The sequence below is a fragment of the Lissotriton vulgaris genome, chromosome 8 (assembly GCF_964263255.1).
Source record: "Lissotriton vulgaris chromosome 8, aLisVul1.2, whole genome shotgun sequence".
Lineage (NCBI taxonomy): Eukaryota > Metazoa > Chordata > Amphibia > Caudata > Salamandridae > Lissotriton > Lissotriton vulgaris.
Window position 1 is genome coordinate 1,060,046,394 of NC_141696.1, and position 16,945 is coordinate 1,060,063,338.

The 16,945-nt window shown below is 44.1% G+C and overlaps 1 protein-coding gene across 2 annotated transcripts in view; it reads right to left on the reverse strand.

The window, feature by feature from the left end:
- Positions 1-16,945, reverse strand: part of LOC147698289 (tudor domain-containing protein 3-like) — a 764,430-nt gene that overhangs the window by 237,043 nt on the left and 510,442 nt on the right. The window lies entirely within an intron of this gene.

The window sequence follows — 16,945 nt, forward strand, 5'->3', positions numbered from 1 at the left end:
TATTCATGGCCGGCCGCAGGCCGGCCGTACTTTCAGTTCCCAGCCTCTCCTCCCCTAATCCGGCCGTACTTTCAGTTTCCCCGTGTTGTTCTCTCCCTTGTTGACTTGGCAAACAATAGTAACCTTAACGCATCACAGCACACGTTATTGCACAATTTCGTAATATATGTGTCTAATTTCAATAGACAGTAACAGCTAAGTTTAGGCAGGGGGTTGTGGTTCTTATCCATTCCGCTTCCTAGCGCCTGCCCTGCGCAGCTTGAACACAGCACGTGGTCTGAGTGGAATGTTTACCGTTCTTGAACCTGCCTCCAGGGAGGACTTCCCCAGCCGACAACCTCTCAAGTCCGTAAGGACACAACGCAGATAAACAACAGCGGTTTGCATTTTAAATTGGTCTCACGTGCGCAGGGCTGTCTCGGGATATTTTTAGCGTCCTAGACATTTTAGCATCACCCCACCCTTTGGCCCCAGGCAGCTAGACCTCGGTTCAACGCCCACCTATACAGCACCCACCTCCAGACGCAGATAAACAACAGCGGTTTGCATTTTAAATTGGTCTCACGTGCGCAGGGCTGTCTCTGGATATTTTTAGCGTCATAGACATTTTAGCATCACCCCACCCTTTGGCCCCAGGCAGCTAGACCTCGGTTCAACGCCCGCCTATACAGCACCCACCTCCAGGGGGCGCTGTAGAGGGCTGCTTTGCAGAGAGATAACCTTGCAGGCTTGCACTGTGCACGTGCACACTTTGCAGCAATGCCACTTCATTCCAAACCCTTTTATTCATTCAATTATTTGGCCAAATCTTAAAGTTGAATATGTAATACTGCATTTCCATGATAGGTGATTTTAGTACGGTTGGGCAATACGATATTTTGGGGTGTGGCAAAAAAGTTGGAAATTGGCATATATTCAGCTTCTAAATATAACTTTTGACGCATTTCATGCATTTGGAAGGTACAGCCTGCTCTCGTCATGGAAAGATTGTTAAATACAGGTGTTGTAATGTGTCATTACCTTAATATTGAAATGCTTACTGTTTCAAGAGTTTTTTGATAGCTAGCACCGTCAACCTTCAACATTTTGCACAAGGGCAACACGAAGGCTTGGGTTTCAGAGCACCCATGGTCAAACTGGGAAAGAAATTAGTCCGGGAACCACAATAAAAGTGGTCCCCAATTGCAGATCAGGTAACTTAACAAGTGGCCCACATTTGCAAATCAGGGTCATTTTGAGCTTGCAAAGAAATTTGAATATGTGTTTGGCAACTGCATGCATTTGTGCTTTTTGCTGTCAATTTTTCTGCAATACCAGAGAAAACAAGCATTGGCAAAGCCACTAGGTCTTGCCTATGCGCGATCTATTGACTTTGCTAATGTTTTTTATCCATGTTGCAAATGGCTGAAAGTAAATAACAAGCACTTGCCAATAGGTCTCGCAGTACGAAAGTTGGAGCTATTGGTTTTGTAAATGACAAAGCCCTTTATGTTTTTAAACTGAAAACAAAAATAAAAGGCATTGTTATTTGCAATTGTAATAGCTCCAACTTTCCTACTGCGAGACCTATTGGCAACGCCAGTGCTTGTTTTATCTGCACTACAAATCACCCACATTCAGGACCAAGCAAGAGCGTGCCGCCTCGGATGACAACACTCAACAAGTCTCTGAACAATAGGGGGCAATAACCATCCTGTGCAGGAAGAGATTCTCAGGGCAGCCTGTCTGCACCCAAGCACTGCCAGTGCCGACATGTTATCTACGGCTGCTCCCAATGTGGTTCCAATCAGGGCTTGAATGAATCACACCAGGGTGGGACACAGCACCCAGGGGGCTGTTTCTTTTATTCACAGGAAAGGAGCAAGGCAAAAACACCCCGCTCACCAGATCCCCAGAGCAGGACCACCGGGCTGCAGGGGAGGGAGCCAAAAACAGCAGGAGGGAGCCCTCTTAAGTAAAGGGGGCACCCTTTGTGTTCAGTGAGGGCTGAAAAGCATTAGGAAGCCCCCCGGATCATAGCCCAGGGAGCGGTATCACTTTACAAAACAAGAAACAATCACTAAAATGTGTCCATTTGATTATCCTGTGGGTATATGCGTGGTTATGGTAACTACTATTATACACAAACACCAGTATGGGGGTGGGGGGAGACTTTCAGTGAACACATAAATAAACGTGATTGTATGCTGTCTAATAGGCTTATACATCATTGAGGCTCAAGTACAAAAAATTATTCCACAATGCTTTGCCCCTTCGTTTAAAAGTCTGTTGCTAGTACTAGGAGGCAACCGCGGCATCTAGCTCCACTATATATGACTTTAAACTAACCCAATAAACCTGACTAGTTCGTTTCAATTGCAGCATACGTTTAAATCTAGAGGTAAAGGAGACCATTACAAATCATGCACTTGGATGCGTTTTCAAGGGAATGAAGCGCTATATAAATGAAAGTGCAATGGAACATTTCTAGTATTTCACTCGATGAGTGTTGCAGCCAACTAAACAACACTGATGCCAATTCATCCAACAAAAATGCCGGCGTGGCTGTATGACAATTGACAGGAAAAATAACGAGCATTAGAAATGCAATAGGTCTCGGGTTTTTTTGAGTTAGAGATAATGGCATTGTAAATGCCAATGTATTTTAGCCATGTGTTTTGGAGTGCAAGCATGTGGCGTGTTTTGGAAATATGTGTGTTGGATTGGAATATTAGCAATGGTGGCATGCTGCGCTTTAACGCGTTATCTTTAAAAGGTGCAGCATAGTGCGATTTCTACAATATTTAATGGTGGATGCGTTAATTGATATGTGCATTGATGGGTGGTGGATGTGTGTGCCTGTAAGAATTGTGCAGTGATGGCTGGTGGTGTGTGTGCTTGGTGGAAGCGTGCATTGGCGGCTTGAGGTGTGTGTGCCTGGTGGTAGCGTGCAGTGACGGCTGGTAGTATGTGTGGCTGTCAAGCGTACAGAGATGGATGGTAATGCGTGCGCTTGGTGAAAGGGTGCACTGACAGCTGTTGACGAGTGTGCCTAGTGAAAGAGTGAACTTGGCTGGTGTGTGTGACTGATGAAAGTCTGCACTGACAGCTGTTGACGAGTGTGCCTAGTAAAAGAGTGAACTTGGCTGGTGTTGTGTGTGTGACTGATGAAAGTCTGCACTGACAGCTGTTGGTGTGTGTTGGTGTGTGTGTGTGTTTGGTGAAAGCATGCACTGACATTGTGTGTTGTGTGCGTGGTGGTTTTGCGGCACTGATGCATGCTCGTGTTTGTGTTTGGTGAAAGCGTACATTGATGGCTGGTGGTGTTTGTGCCTAGTAAAAGCATGCACTGATTGCTGGTCGTGTGTTGTTTTGTGTGTAGTAGTGAGTGTGTGGGGTTGAGTCTGTGGGGTTGAGTGTGTGGTGGTGAGTGGTGATGAGTGTGTAATGGTGAGAGGCTGGTGTGTTTGTGGTGTGTGTGAGTGTGGTATATGTGTGTGGTCTGTGGTTTTTGTGGTTTTATGTGTGGCACTCACTCTGCACTCACTCTGCATTCACTCTGTATTCTGCACTCATTCTTTTGCACTCACACTCACTCTGCACTCACTGTGCACCTGCACTCACTGCAATAGGTCTAAGATTTTTTTGAGTTAGAGCTAATGGAATTGTAAATGTTAATGTCTTTTAGCCATGTGATATTGAGTGTATGCATGTGGTGTGTAGTGGAATTATGTGGGTTTGATTGGAATTGTAGCAATAGTAGCATGCTGCGCTTTAGATGAATATGTTTGAAAGTAAAGTGCACAATACTGCAATTGCTACAATAGTTAATTGTGGATGCGTTAACAATTGATGTGTGCACTGATCGCTGGTGGTGTGTGTGCCTGGTGGAAGCATGCACTGTAGGCTGGAGGTGTGTGGGCCTGGTGGAAGCGTGCACTGACGGCTGGTGGTGGTGTACCTGGTGAAAGTGTGCACTGACGACTGGTGGTTTGTGAGCCTGGTGAAAGCGTGCACTGACGTCTGGTGATGTGTGCCTGGTGGAAGCCTGCACAGACGACTTATGGTGTCTGTGTCTGGTGAAAGTTTGCACTCACAGTCACTCTGCACTCACTCTGCACTCACACTCACTCTGCACTCACAGTCACTCTGGCACTCACAGTTACTCTCGCACTCACTGTCAATCTGCACTCACTCTGAAATCACTGTCACTCTGCATTCACTGTCACTCTGGCACTCACTGTCACTCACTGTCACTCTGCACTCACTCTGCATTCACTGTCACTCTGGCACTCACTGTCACTCACTGTCACTCTGGCACTCACTGTCACTCACTGTCACTCTGGCACTCACTCTGCACTCACTGTCACTCACTGTCACTCTGGCACTCACTCTGCACTCACTGTCACTCTTGCACTCACTCTGCACTCACTGTCACTCTGGCACTCACTGTCACTCTGGCACTCACTCTGCACTCACTCTACACTCACTGTCACTCTGCACTTACTGTCACTCTGGCACTCACTCTGCACTTACTGTCACTCTGCACTTACTGTCACTCTCACAATCACTCTGCACTTACTGTCACTCTCACAATCACTCTGCACTATCACTGTCACTCTGCACTATCACTGTCACTCTGCACTATCACTGTCACTCTGCACTATCACTGTCACTCTGCACTCACTGTCACTCTGCACTCACTGTCACTCTGCACTCACTGTCACTCTGCACTCACTGTCACTCTGCACTCACTGTCACTCTGCACTCACTGTCACTCTGCACTCACTGTCACTCTGCACTCACTGTCACTCTGCACTCACTGTCACTCTACACTCACTCTGCACTCACTGTCACTCTGCACTCACTGTCACTCTCGCACTCACTGTCACTCTCGCACTCACTCTGCACTCACTGTCACTCTCGCACTCACTCTGCACTCCCTGTCACTCTCGAATTCACTCTGTACTCACTGTCGCTCTCGCACTCGTCTCCCAGCTGTGTTAGAACACATGGTTTGTTTAACGAGCTTGTTTGACTGACAGATGAATACTGCATTAGAGGTATCAATGGTTCTTAATTAGAAGAAGAAAAAACACAGCAGCCACGTGAAAGTCATTCGTGATGGGAAACAGACCAGTGGCCTCAGGGTGGGCGGCCCGTGAGATGTCGAAACCACCAATGTATTTCGCTAAGAGAGAAACGTTGACTATCTATTCTATGCTGACAGATCAGGAGGATACACACAACATAATGTACATGTTAATATCAAACTCTTTTAGCTTGCCAGCTGGCATTCCACCATGTATTTGCCCTCCGATGCCATTACTGTTGAGGGGGGTGACAACTACACAAGCTGGTAAAGCTATTAGTATTCCTCTCGCTAAACAAGGGGTCTGCTTGCCAATAACGAATTTTACAGGGACCAGTTCCATAAACTGACCTGCACTTTATTCTTCAGTCCGTCTGCAAGAATGTGGTTTTAAATAGATCTACCTTTACTTTTAATCAGATTTTGTCAACTCAGTTGTTGAAGCAGAGAGGGTACTGAGCAGTTTTAACTGAAGTTGTCGACACGTTCCGTGGCACTCCACTTCATCAAGATAAGCAGCTTCTAAATTGTGTTTAGTATTGTTATTTTTATTTTTGCACTTTTATATAACACGAGTTCTGCCTAAGATCGTTGGATCGCATTAACAGATCGGCATTTACATTACACAAGGTCAGATTCATTTCTATGTGTGTTTTAGATTACAGGGAGATTAAGTAATTTGCAAAGAATCACGTGGTGTTCAGCCAAAGCTGGGATTCGAACCTGTTCCCAAGTGGCCAGCTCTGACTTTACAAGCATCAGGTGCGTGCAGGTGGTCAGAGTCCAGCTGCGGCTTGTGGTTTCTGTGCGGGCGCGGGGGAGGAGCGCGCTAGTCTTGATGCACTCTCTTTTCTGATGGGTTCACCTTTGTAGCACCTGCACTCGGCTCAGGTATGTTTGTAACCATTCACTAGTGCGCGTGCAGCAAGTTGTTGACAATTCCGGTGAACACACTGGAAACGTGCCAGGCGACAGTTAATGTAGGCCATTTTAAGTATTCAGCAATGATTATATTATTTGGGGATTTCCAAAGAAAATGTAAACAAAGCTGGACTTTTATCTGTTACTAAATCATTTACAATTGTGCATGTTGTGGCCGTTTGAAGGTTACACAGACACCACGAATTCAGCGCCCAATCAGCCAGGCCCACAAGAATGCCCATTTCTCAGTTAACTCTTGAGACCACAGACCCTACCTTGTAGCTTATTCTGTATGCGCTCACACACATCTGAAAAAAATAGTAAATGGAGAGTGGTGAATGCGCACACAGCGCGCCCAGCATCTGCCTTCAATTACCAGGCCCCTGACAGCTGGTAATTGAAGATTAATGGCATTCTCCTGCGCGTCTCCTAACGGAATATGCAGGAAGTCGAGAAACTGAAATGCATATGTCCTATTGCGTGCTGTCTTATAAAAACACAGCAGTGCGAGGACCAATTAGAATGCAGATGCCAGAATAAACTACGGAAAAATCTCGCGCACTGAGGAATTTTTACTTCACTACTCTGAGCCCCTTAACAAAACGGCTCGGAGCTCCGCCCCACTTCTGACGAAGTGGTGACGTAGGCCGAGCCCTAAAAAGTAAAAGCGTGCGCGGAGTGCTGAAATTTCAAACAGGAAGCGCTCGCCATTATTTCTCAAGGGCAGCCTCCAGCGAGTGGTGTGTGGACTGCTATTGTAAAACGGAAAGCACATGTCATACTGGGAAAAAAAAGGGGGGGTGGTGGTCGCCAATCTAAAGCCTGCTTTAAAGAGACAGTGATGAGTCATTAAAGAAAATAGTGCTCACAGACTCGATAAAGCAGACTGGGTAACAACACAAGTAAAAAAGTCCAGTTCTCATGGGAGGTTACAATGCAGACAAGGTGGTACAAAGGAGGGGCTACTAAGCCTAATCATGAATCAAAAGTAACCATTTAGAAAGGACAGTAACAGGAGACAACTGAAAAAGATGGGCGGAAAATGGACATAGTTTTAAGTCCATACCTGAATACAGCATGCTTTGCAAGGTAAAGCATTCGCTGCCCAGGCTTGATCTTAAAAACATATATCAGTTTTTCATATAGTTATAATAGTTAAGCAAATTGTCCCTTTCCAAATATTGCAAAAATGGAAGCAGCTATCTACGCACATATAATGTGTGTATGTGTATATATATTTGTATGTATATTCATATTTGTGTGTGTGTGTGTGTGTGTGTGTGTGTATGTATATATATATATATATATATATATATATATATATATATATATATATATATATATATATATGGTGAGATTATGTAGCCCTACGGCTGGAGCGGTCGACTTCGAAGATGGGTAACTGGGCTCGAGTCTCGGCAACGATGGTTAACATCCTGTGATTCTGGGCAAATCACTTAATCTCCCCGTGCCTAACAAAAAAACACGAAAAGTAGAATGTTTAACCAAAAGTTGTACGTTTAACCAAATGTACTAAGTGCCTTCTGTGAATACCAAAAGTAGTAAGTGCCTTCTATGAATACAAAAAGTAGTAAGTTTAGGATTTGATCTCAGATTAGTTCTGTGAGTCGGCCCCAGTATGACTAAATCAGAGCAGAAACTAAAACAAATGTGATCTTTTTCTATGGCAATAATGTTTATAAATTGTTTTTGCAAACTATTCATCGCAAAATTAAATTTCTTCAACAAGGTCTCAAAGTGGGCCGATTCGAAATTGAGCAGATTACAGCCGTCCAGTTCTGGGTGCTTTATATTTGTTAAATGGCTGTATTGTTTTAACATGTTATGTTTTGTTATATTTACTTGTGAAGTGCACCATTCACACACATTCTGGTGCTAATAAGATGGGGGATGCTCTGACCGTGCTCAGAGTCTAGGTAAAGATTCAGGTCTTCAGCTACTTTCAGAACTCAAAGGCTAAGGAGGTGGGACCTGATGTGTAGGGGGAGGTTATTCCAGGCTTTAGGAGCGAGACCTCCAGCTTTGGCTTCAGTATGCAAGGGAAGATGGTGAGCGGGAAGATGGTGAGCGAGAGGCCGGTCGAGCAGAAGAAGCAGAGTTCTGTTTGCAGATTGGTGATTTGTGCTATGGTTTTTCACAGAATTAACAATCAAATTTGTTGAGAGCTTCTATAAATCATGGGTTGATGCTGGTCTGTATTCGCATGAATGGAATAATGCTTACATATCTATGACTTAGGAGAAGGGAGCTGCGAGTGCCTCTGAGAGGAGGTGCATTCAAAGATGCCTCAAGTTATCTCAAGTAACTATAATTTGTGCCCTAAGAGAACTATAACCTACACCTCAGCCATGCACAGTTTTATCATCCATATGTCATTTTGCGTGTTGCAGTCATGTTATTAATGATGTCATAGATCTTGTCATGTCATAAGTGATGTAATATACGGTGTAATTAACAATGCATAGCAAGGGAGCAAAGTATAGTTACCTTAGGGCAAGAGCTATTGTCACTTGAGATAATAAACTGGTGAATTTCAGTGGTTTTGTTAATTTAAACGGTATGTTTTAACTAGTATTTTCACCTAATTATAACGTCCCATTAACCTTTGGTTACACGGTTGCTGCAATCAACCTCTCGTAAGCAGCCAACCTGCGCAAGAGGGGTTCATTAGGGAGCCTGGCCTGGCATACGTCCAACTTTCAGATGGCAGCCAACCCCATGCAGCACAGGTCTTTGCTAATGTACAGCATGGAGTTGGCCACATGCCACGCCCTGCGCCCAACCCCCCATTGCGCACAAACCATACGCAGCAGGGTGGATTGATATAGGGCGGTGCTCAAACTCGAGCTGGCGCACATGGCTGAATATAAGCGATTAGTGATGAGGGACTGCATAGCCCCTGAGTCAAATGCACAGCTCTGTGCCGCTGTTTAGCGTGCACTATATATACCAAATCCTTTCATCCTTAATCCTCATTAATCCAATATTTGACCATATTCTACTCCATTAATTTCAATTTCCATAATTCTCCAATGATTTCACGATCCAACATTCGGGATTTAATGCCAATTTTCAAGTTTCTAATATTCAAACAGGGCCCATCCGGTGCCTCTTAGAAAGAATACGAGTGATGCAAAAAGTCCATCGCAAGCAGTGTTTTTTAGTTCATAAAAAAGAACCCAATGCATTTCGGGCCATCGTGTGCCCTTCGTCGGGGGAATATAAGGGATGCCATTTTCAGTAAAGCAGAGCTACTAACTCAGACAAAGGATTAGAACATCAAAATATATATATTTTTTTAAGTGGGCCTATTGGCTTTATGAAGGGGTCAGAATATCAACATAACAAGCATGTGCATTGTCTGTCACAAAATGACCAATAATTATATTGAAATACACATTTATTTAATTCACAGTTCAATGCTTAAAAACAGTGATCATAAAAAAAAAGCTCTCTATGGATCATGGATTAATTTTGCTGGGGGTGTTAGGAGGGGGGCTGCTGCACTCCTTGCTGCCCCCACCACATTACAAAAATGTTTGGTGGTAGCTCTGCCTCTTCGACGAGCACCACAAGCACAAAATATATTGTGTTAAAATGCGCCAGGGCATTATGGGGCACTCCTTGTAAGGGGCATTGAACAATAATTATACATCTCATTTGGCTCATTTATTTAAAAAGAATATATATATTTTGGGTGCTCTCCTAGGCCGCATCCATTTTTATGGCGAGGTGCACCCAGACCCACTCCCCAAGCCTTTACAGGCCACGGGGACCCCATACCCCCTGGAGACATAGTCTTATTTAAGGGGAGGAGGCAAGTCGCCTTTCTCCCCAGCCGTCACAGGCCCTGCCGAGCCCATCCCCCCAAGGATGTCATTTTTTTTAAAGAGAGAGGCATGTAGCCCCCCACTACCCAAGCCTAAACAGGCACCCCTCCCCGAGTGGTTACAGGCCCCGGGGACCCCATCCGCCAGTGCCCTATGTGAGTGCCAACACAGGGCTCCGCCAACAATGTTGGGGGCCGCAAGAGAGCCCCAGCAACCCCTCCATGCATCCATCCTGGGTGCAGCACAAGCCAACATTGCTTTTTTCTCTGTTCCCACCAGGCGGGAACAATCTCTCTCCCTGCCAGCAAAAGAGTTTGAAGGGAAAAATAATGTGTACTCCCACATGGGAGGGGCATTTTTTTCAGCTCCCCGTGCTCTTGCGAGCAGGGAAACTGTGTCACAGGAGTGGGCTGCCCAGGACACAGCAATGTAGGTGGCGCTGGGGCTTTAAGAAGCTCTGGAAGTGGGGCTGCATCCTGACTCCTTTTTAGGTTTCGCCTCGCCGAAAGCTGCGCAGCAGACTTTCGCGCAGGGCGAAATCTTTTGAGTTACAGTATAGATGTTTGTCCCGCCTCTGTCTTCCATTGGCTAGCTCCACAAATGGAGGCTAGCCATTGGAAGAGAGAGGCGTCCATCATTGTGCGAGGCGATTCGTCAAATTTTTCTCATCCCGCCCCCTTGCAATCGTCATTGCGGCGGTGGGCGGTTGTTTTTTTTTGTCAAGGTTTGTTTTGGGCATTTCTTTGAAGATGGCGCCGGGGCCCGTCGACTTCTCGCATCTACTGGTACGGAAGAAGTCCAGGTGAGTGCTTTGTTTTATTTTTCTTGCCTTCTGCCTTTTGATTGTGCTTGTGCTCGTTCCCGCCCCCCCTCCCGCTGTCCGTGTGCCCGTTCAGTATCGCTGCCTTTATCTCTGCAACTGAATCTATTTGCCTGTTGCTCCGTCTGTCACTGCATCTATATTTCTCTTATTTGTATGTCTGTCTTGATTGGCTTCTGTGTCCCTTACTTCCGCTGTCACCTTGTATTCTTTCTCAATACAAGCACAGAGTTTGGCTCACAATATTATGCTGGGACTAGTGTTTTCTAGGCTCAGCCGCCTGACCTGTATCTGCTGGGCTGAAGTACGATCAGGCCCAGGGCACAATCTGATCTTGCATCTACGGGGATAGCAGTCTTGACCTTTTACTAAATCTTCAGTAGTCAGTGGGTTTGAGGCCTTTTGCGTGTTTTACAGATAAAAAAAAAAATCTTTAACACATGGGTAATTTAAATACATAATTGCCGACTTTCTGGGGAAAGTCCGGGGGTGGGGATGTTAGGCTTGCGCTGATATGATCTTCTCCTTTCGGACACCACTGCATTGCACCATTTGTGTTATTAAGCTTATACATTTACTTATTCAAATGAAACCTGCCGCATGTATTAGAACCAGAATGCGGTAGTGATGTCCACACAGTTTCATCTGTAAACGCCGCTCCGGTTGCACAGTGCTTATATCATCATTTACAATTAGCTGAAATATTTGTTTTAGATACTGTGGTTTTGCACAAAGAGTATCTTTTGCCCCCCAGTGGAGCTTTGTTTTTGCCAGAGCTTGTTGTACATTGGTGCAGTGGGTTTTTATTTCATATTGGCTAATTGCTTGAAGTTTTCTACCCACACAGGCAAGGGAACCGGTGGGCTACGTAAATACTTCGTTAATATACGTAATATTGTAAAGCTATCAAGGGGATTCTTATATATATATTTTTTTTATCCCAATGAATTAAAAAGAAGTCGCGGAGGACAAGTTGCTGTTTGCAAAACACTTTGTCAATTTGTAGTAAGGCAGAGTTAATCTTTGAATGCCTCTGCAATGGTCCAGACTAGCTTGGCCCTTTTATTTTCTCTGGTGTGACACTTATTTTTGCGGATCCGGTATGCTTCCTGTTGCATTTCACGCTACCTTGTGCTAAGCATGTTTGCGTTAGCTGTGGATGATGTTTTAGATTTGTTGGCATTACACATTTAATCATTAAAGAACGCAAAAGTAAAACTGTCTTGAAACTAAAATGACATTTAAACAGTCCTTAGTAGGATATAGGATCATACAATACATTATCTAATGGGATGTCTGCATTTGGACGACTATTGGAATCAATTAATGTGTTTTTCTTATTTGTGTATATTGTTAATCAAGGAGCATCTGAAGTAATAACTTGCTTCTTTGTGTGCAGGCTGTGTACAGCTGCATAGCATAAATGATTCTCCGCGTTCCGGTTGTCTTACCTGTTAACATTCAGGTCAAGCCTTTTCCATCCAGTTGTTGGGCTGTTATATATATCTATGTAGTGGCCCACAAAGTAAGTGCACAAAAAGTGACCCGTCGCAAAATGCGTTTCTTACCTCATTTTCATTTCTGGGTTTGAAACTTGATGCCTGTGTATTGGAGGCACTTCGGTCGTATTACACCTGTTATATTTCCTTTTGCACTCTCATTCGTCCTCCAACTCGTTTTTAAACTCCATACAAATCCCTGTTATCTATTGAACCTGTGTGGAGGTTGACCTGACTTGCATGACCTTCAGGTATTAACTCTTCTTTTGATCCACTTGTAGGGTTATTTTGTAATACACCCGCTGTTTCATATTTGAACAAGTTGCACCAAATTTATCTGCACAGTTGCACCAAATTTATCTGCACAGTTGCATGATGTTGCCAATCTTTTTCCAGGTACTGTTGGATGCCCTATCCACTATGCTAAATTTTCTGGTAAACACAAAACACTCCAACTTGAAGGTTTCTGCGACAGTTATCAAATTTGCGCAAAGCCTCTGTTGCATTTTATATGACAATATTCCCAGTACCTTTGCTGTGGAAGATTTGTGCAGTGCTCAGAGGGTGTTTGGTTGATTGATGCAGGATTTATGATGGTACAATGTTTCCAACCCATTGCTCATCTTTTACCAATCACTCATAAGTGAAGTTAAGACTACTACCATGTGTGGGATTGCATTCTGCCATGTGTGGGATTGCTTAATCAAAGTCATGGACTGGAAACATTTGGCCTTTGGTGACATTGAGATCACCCCCTAGTTAAGAGGTAGAATTAGAAGACACTAGGCAGTTGACTTTTCTTGCTCACAAGTATTCAGTTCACCAAGATGAGGCTTGGTGTAGGATACAGTTCTCTGCTGTCCGCTCTAGTTCTATATCTACATTTCCAACTGTAATTTTTCAGATTGACTGTAATGTTTGTGTTTGAACTGGATGATAACACATTTATTTGCAACTATCATTTCTGTGATTTATGTGTAATGCAAAACGAGCAATGTGACTGGTGTTGACATGGGGTGGATAACTTATTTTGGCACAACGTGTGTGTATTTCATGTCACCCCTTTCACTACTATAAAAGACTAGGTGCAATTAATTTGCAAAGCACTGTAACTTTTCAAAAATATTTAAGTAAATGGCTCAAAATATGAAATGTAATACTTCCACCCACAGCCTCAACCGCACACTGTATGCCTAATTTACTTGTCTTCCTTAAAAAGCTCAAAATCCACCCTTGTACAGGGAAATTTGAATACAAGTGACCAAATAAAGCTCTCTGGGAAGCTCAAATCATGTTTCTAAAATATCACCCCATGAATTTTAATGAAGTTCTGCTGCTGGAAACTGATCATTGTATGTGCAGATGCGTGCCTACGATCAGCTAAGGGTGAGCAGGCACCGCGATCCCAGTGAAACACTGCTGCTGATGGACCCAGTTAGATGTGGGCACACCACATGCCTTTTACTCACTAGATTTCTATAACAACATATATAAGAAATTTTGTCAAAAGCAATTAACAAAAGCTCAAACTTTTACAAAAGCGAAACCGTTGCATTGTAAATGCTTGTGAAATATGTGTCAGCCCCACGGAATGGGGCCCTCGAGACCTCGGAAAGACTTGGGGAGGAGGCAGCGCCTACTCTGCTTAAAAGAAAAACTGGTTTTGGGGGATGCGGCCACCTCCTATGGGAGGGAGGGGGCCGAAGGAGTAAAAAAAAACCTCAACCAAACAGAATGCCCTTTTTTTAAAAAAACGTTTTGTTCGCTGGACTCATGTGAGAGTCCCACAAACCCAACTGCCCAGAATACAAATATCTTTTAACCTTCATGTCTCAAAAACTACCTAACGGATTTAGACCAAATCACAAAAAAGCATCCTTCCTGAATCCATATCTAGCTTTTTGCTGAATTTCGTGTAATTCTTTTCAGCTGTTTTGGCTGAAGAGCTTTCCGCAAAACCCAATGGAAATTGCATGTGGATTTTGCGTTATGGGACCCCCTCCTTTTTCTTGGCCCCCACTTGACAGATCAACCCGAAACTTTCCAGGAAGAAGCTAAGCAAACTAGCAATTGCAAAGCCATGGTGAAAGCCAAAAGGTCTTGCCTATTTGACCAAATGGCTTGCCAATGTTTTTTGCCAATTATTATTAAAAAAGACTTTTAAAGTGCGCAGCTACCCAGAAAGGGTCTCCGGATGCTAAAGCAGGCAGCGTAACCGGGTAGTTCAGAGCTCAATCATGACAACTGAAGAGCAGAGTCTTCAGGTTGTTACGAAAAATAAGTAGAGTGTGGCAATTCCTGAAAGCAACAGGGAGAGATTTCCAGAGTTTTGGGCCCAAATAGGGGAAAAGAGCGACCCTTCATGCGGGCCAGAGGAAACTGGGCAGACGATGGTCTGTAGTAGCAAAAATAAAAAAATAACCTCAAAAAGGGTGTGATGATGAGGGCACCAAGTGCACAAAATGCTGTTTAAAACAGAGACCCAAACCAGCAAATAAGAGCTACCAGGCCATGCAAAAAAAGATAACTTTTTTAAGGACTGTGACAGGAGGAGTGGGGGGGGGGGGTACAGTGGAGCAAAGTGTCATAGGTTGAAGTGTCATAGAGCTGTGTTGTAGAGTGGTGTAGAGTAGAGTGTCATGGAGTAGAGTCGCAGAGTGGGTGGGGTAGAATGGAGTAGGGTCATGAAGAGGCACAGAGTGGAGTGGAGGGGCATGCAGCACCGTGTCACAGAGTGGAGTAGAGTGTCATAAAGTAGAGTTAAGTACAGTGTCAGAGTAGTGTGGTTTGGGGTGTAGGGGTGTAGGTTGGGGCGTAGGGGTGTAGGTTGGAGTGGAGGGGTGTAGGTTGGAGTGGAGGGGTGTAGGTTGGAGTGGAGTAAGTTGTCAAAGGGGAATGGCGGAGCATGGAGTGGCCAAGTGGATTAAAGTGTTGTGGAGTGTCATAGAGCGGAGCATCGTAGAGTGAAGCATCACAGAGAATGTGGTGGAGTGTTGTGTCAGAGTGGAGTGGCACAAAGGGGTGTATGTATGATGATGTAGTACACTGCCATTAAAGACAACACAGATGAAATGACCATAACATTTGCACATGTAATTTTACTCAAATCTATACGTTCTGATTTGTTTGATCGTATTAAAATATTTGTTTACACCACATTTCAGAATTACAAAATAAATGTGCTTCTTTTGTGCTTGCCCAATTCGGACATATTCTGAAATATTTGCAGTTAATTTACAGACATTTAAATGTTGTTGTGTGCTAGAAAAAAACCTTTTCTTTCCCAGTACCTAACAAGATTGTCACATAATCCGCTCACTTTGAAGTCAGAGAAAGAAATGTGAACACCAAGCTACCTGGAAGACAGACCCTGGCATTTGACGTCTGTCTTAGAACGCACAGTGAATATGACAAGATAAGAACAAAATTTAAAGGTCTTTTTACAGAAAGCGAGCATTTGTGGAAGAACACAAGGAGCAATGGAGAATAGGCTTTGCTCCAAAGGAGGGACAAAGAGATGCTGGACAACCGAAAGCAAATAAAGCCAGCAATCCGAAAGCCAGAAAATGCGAGTTAAAAACTACAAAGCTAATGGTAAGCGGTGGAATACATTCCCAGGGAAGCTTTCAGAATGCCCAGAAGAAGTCTTCTAACATCTAGACAGCTGTGCTGACTGGTAGGTTTTGACGTAAAAAGTGCACTTTTTGGGAAAGTTTTGGGAAAATTTGTCAAACAGCGCCAAAGTCATTAGCAAACCAAAAAAGCCATTTCCTATGGAAACAACATCCTAACTATAACTGACCTGAGATGACTGCCACTAGATAAAAACACATAAATTAACCCCTTGGGTGCTGATGACGGAACCGCTCCGTCATCAGCTGCGGTGGCGCTGTGCTGATGACGGAGCGGTTCCGTCATGGCCAGCCCACCGCTCATGCGTGGCGCGAATTCCGCGCCTGCGCTGAGCGTTCTATTGAGCGGGCGGGGCCATGACGGAACCGCTCCGTCATAAGCACAGCGCAACCGACGCTGGTGACTGAGCGGTTCCGTCACCAGCATGCGCCCGCCGCTCTTCCGCCCCGCCCCCTTAGCACTGCGGCGGAATAGCCGCCGAAGTGAAGGGGTTAATACAAATTATTAATATTATTTTGCCAGTAGGTAGTTCTCAACCATATAAGAATGAAGTCTGAACTTCTCAGTAAAACATGTACATCCAACAAGGGCTGAGACGGTCAGTTGATTTCCCTGTATTCGACTGCAAGAGTGTTCTAAAGAACAACTAGAGCACTAACAGTCTTACCTATGACAAAAGTATGGCACACCTGAAGCCATCTTGATTAAATCAAACTGGCAAAAACCAAAAACATTTAATTTAGAAAGGAACAAAACAAGGGGTTTCCTTTTTGCATAGAAATTATGGTTAGTGCTATAGAAAGAAAAATTAGGACATGTTTTAAGTGATTTCTCAAACATCCTCCTCTTCTATTTCATTAAAACATTCTGAAATAAAGACTGAAACATACACTTTCAACACCAACAGCAGACTGTCACTTAACTCCCTGGTGATCAGCAGCTTTACTACAGTGTTCTAATGAGCAACTAGAGTGCTAACATTCTGAATTTATGCCAAAAGCTTGATACACCTAAATGCCATCTTAATGAAATCAAAGTGGAAAACTGAAAGCATTTTCTACTAAGGATACTACAGTAAATGAGGAAATTAGGGAGCTTCATAACAAATAAGCCTCCCAAGATGGCCACGAAAGTAAAAAGAGTTGAGATT